The sequence below is a fragment of the Sarcophilus harrisii genome, chromosome 4 (genome assembly GCF_902635505.1).
Source record: "Sarcophilus harrisii chromosome 4, mSarHar1.11, whole genome shotgun sequence".
In the NCBI taxonomy this organism is placed as follows: Eukaryota; Metazoa; Chordata; class Mammalia; order Dasyuromorphia; family Dasyuridae; genus Sarcophilus; species Sarcophilus harrisii.
The window spans coordinates 461,725,563-461,729,380 of NC_045429.1; the positions used below are offsets into that span (position 1 = coordinate 461,725,563).

General features: G+C 40.6%; 1 pseudogene; it reads left to right on the forward strand.

Annotated features, from left to right (window-relative positions):
• The first annotated feature begins 368 nt into the window (after nucleotides 1-368).
• On the forward strand, nucleotides 369-1,462 carry LOC100915952 (annotated as a pseudogene).
• The last annotated feature ends 2,356 nt before the right edge of the window (nucleotides 1,463-3,818 follow it).

Here is a 3,818-nt window from a genome sequence, read left to right on the forward strand (position 1 = left end):
CTTGCAGGGTGATGGGTTGCTAATACTGATAGACAATAATGCTGTGTTCACACCTTTAGAGAGCTTATAGAAGCAAGAAATATTTAAGTACTCATTGGAGTTCACACGGTTTAGGATGAGATATCCGAATTTACACCTCCCTTAAGCCCTGCCTCCAGAAGGAGGAGTTAACCTTTGGGAGATCATATATATGGAGGAAGCTCTAGAGGTTAAGATAATTTCTCCTTCTCCTTCCCACTTCTTCCTCCCTTTCCTCCGGCCTGGCCCGGCTCGACCCTCTTCACTCCGACTGGAGGGCCCGCTTCTCGCAGGAGCCCCTACCCAGGTGCGTGGCTCCGTGAAGCAGGAGGAGGCACAGTACAAGAAGTCCCAACTGCTCCAGAGACGGGAAAAAAGGTACAGAAAGCTGGAATGGAATTGGAAAAAGGAAAATTCATTGCAAATACAAAATAGCTCCCCCCCTCTGCTGTAGCTGCCCCTCTGACCATATACATTTTCTGATTTCAGGTTCTGCAGCATTCCAGACCTCAAGCACTGAATCAGGATGGATAAAAGACGCTGTGTTCCTCCACTAGAGCCCAAGTTGGCAGCAGGCTGTTGCGGGGTAAAGACGCCTAAATTATCAGGAAGTGGAACACACAGTCACGGGAACCAGTCAACAACTGTACCTGGCTCTAGTTCAGGTCCTCTTCAGAGCCACCAGCATGTGGATGGGAGCAATGGAAGGGAGAATGTGTCTCACTTAACTCTGGGGCCTGGAAATTCCCCAATTACTCGAATGAATCCCACTTGGGGAGCTCTGAGCCCACTTTCCCAGCCCAGTGGAACTGCCAATACCACCAAGAATCTGGTGGTGACAGCGGAAATGTGCTGCTACTGCTTCGATGTCCTCTATTGCCATCTCTATGGCTTCTCCCAGCCACGACTTCCTAGATTCACCAATGACCCCTACCCACTCTTTGTGACATGGAAGATGGGGAGAGACAAACAGCTTCGTGGCTGCATTGGAACCTTCTCGGCCATGAATCTTCATTCAGGACTCAGGGAATACGCATTAACCAGTGCACTTATGGACAGCAGATTTCCCCCCCTGACCCGCGAGGAGCTGCCTAAACTTTTCTGCTCTGTCTCCCTTCTTACTAACTTTGAGGATGCCAGTGACTACCTTGACTGGGAGGTAGGGGTACATGGGATTCGAATTGAGTTCATCGACGAAAAAGGTGTTAAAAGGACAGCCACATATTTACCTGAGGTCGCTAAGGAACAAGATTGGGATCAGATCCAGACAATAGACTCCTTGCTCAGGAAAGGCGGCTTTAAGGCTCCAATTACCAATGAATTTAGAAAAACAATTAAACTCACCAGATACCGCAGCGAGAAAGTGACAATCAGTTATGCAGAGTATATTGCTTCTCGTCATGGCACTCTTCATGCCCCACCGCTCTACAATCATTACTCCTGACCCGTGGCTGCCTGACCAGTCCCATCCCACTGTGGTCGCCAGTGGCTACGACATCATTGGAGCAGACGCCTCCTCTTCCTGGTCCAGTTACTTCTATTACTGCACCATTTTATAATGCTAGCTTCCGTGGCCGAGGCTGCCTTCCAGCTGATGGGGGGGATTGCACTGAGTGAAACAGAACTTCAGGGGTCCAAGCCTTATTTCAGCCATTCCTCATAATCTGCTGTTCTTGAGGATACATGTTGTGCAAGGGAAAAGTGGTGATACATGAGAAATACCCAGCACAAAGTTAAGTCTGGGGTGATATTGCACAGAAATCCTGATGTAACTCCCATCTTTCCCTTGGATTCCTTTGGGACTATTTTTAGGATTTATGGACATGTGCAATTCTGTATGTTAATTCATGTTATGAAAATTGTTTACTTCAAAGCTTACAGGAATTATTGAATTCCTGGCACACGAAATAATGGACAATGGGTTCCTTTTGGACTCTTTCTAGTACTTAAGGACATGTGTAAATTCTTCATGTTGATTTATGTTATTTGTTACCATTACTACTAGCCTGTGTTATATTGCGATGTGCTTACGTAATAATGCCTCCTATATTGATTGCCTCCTGTATTGATATTTGCACAATAAAAGAAAAGAAAAAGACCATCATGGAAATAAATGCAGATGATATATCAGTGTTGTTTGTAGAACGTATATAGGGCAGTGGGTAGGGGAAAGAAAAGAACCCTGGGTTTGGAGTTGGGAAGACCTGAGTTCAAATATGACCTTCTCGGTAAGTGAAGAAATTAAAGTCATCTATTGTCATATGATGAAATACTCTAAATCACTATTTATTGTAGAAATGAAAATGATGCAGGAGGAAGGAATAAAAGAAATCCAAGAATTGTAGGCAACACAGAAGCCCTGTAGTTATGTATTGTAAATACTTTCTTAGAGAAATGGGGAGAAGCGCAAGATGTGATGAGAATTACATCCCAAAGCAGCAAGAGTGATTTGTTATAAACAGATAAGAAATGATTCATCGCTTGTGAGTTCCTGAATCAGCTCTCTGTGTATAGTAAAACTGTTAAGCAGAAATTAAAGTTAAATCTAAAAGTAAGAAGGAGCATCTAGGCAAGGTAATGGATTGAGTGCCAGACTTGAAGTCAAAGAGACCTATGGTCAAATTTGGGCAGAGATATTTACTAGTTGTGACCTTGAGCAAGTCAATTAGCCCTGTTTGCCTCAGTTCCTCATCTATAAAATGAGCTGGAGAAGGAAATGGCAAACCATTCCAATATCTTTAAGAAAATCCCAAATGGAGTTACAAAAAATCAAACATGACTGAAATGAATGAAAAACAATAAATCTAAGAAAACAAAACAAAAACAAGGAAAAAATATGACATGCAATGGAAATAATCCCAACATGATTCATTTAACTAAATTATTGATACTTAAATGAAGCAGAAAGGCCATCAACATTGATTGAAACAATTTCCAATGAAAGTTTAACCTATTTACTATTTCAGTTTCCATATAGGAGAGCAAAAGGATGTGATAACTCTGTTGGGAGACTTTTACCTGCTTGCCAGGAAGAGAATTGGCCAAGAGCAATACTGGGTCAGAAGAAAAATTTATTTTTTTAGATGTTATAAAGAAGGATGATTCTAGATATGAGCATAAATTCATCATAAAAACAACTAAGATAGTTGAGTAGAACATTTTTAAAAAAAATAAAGTTTAGTAAGAAATACAATTATTCTAATTATTCAAAATTATCCTGAAAACATTTAAGGACAAGAGTGGGATAGACAGGAGAAAATTTGAAAACTTCCACAAAGGTCATCCTGGGCCCTTCATCTCTACTTTTATCCTGCCATTGGACTTCAGTGAAAGTGAGGCTGACAACTTGGTGCAACTCTTATCTCACATCAGTCTAATTCATGCAGAAGTCAAAATGATCCCCATGTTGTCATGGTCTTCTTTAAAAATAAAGGACAAATAACAATAACAACAAAAGAAAAAGAAACAAAGAAAGAAAGGAAGAAAAGAAGGAAGGCAGGAAAGAAGGAAAAGAGAAGGAGGGAGGGAGAATGACTTCAGAACATGAAGTTTCCAAACTGAATATCAAATAGAGATCATTAATAATCCATGCTCAACAATAGAAATGGAACTAGTTGAAAAAGAACCATCAAAAGAAAAAGGGAATCTCTTCTCTTTCTAGTCTTGCAGGACAATATATTTAACCTGTAAATACAAATTACCACCATTTCTGCATAAATTATTCTCAGAAATTGATTTTTTAAAAATTCTCTATCAAAATCCTTTTTTTTTTTTTGAGTCAAACATAGCATTAATGCCTA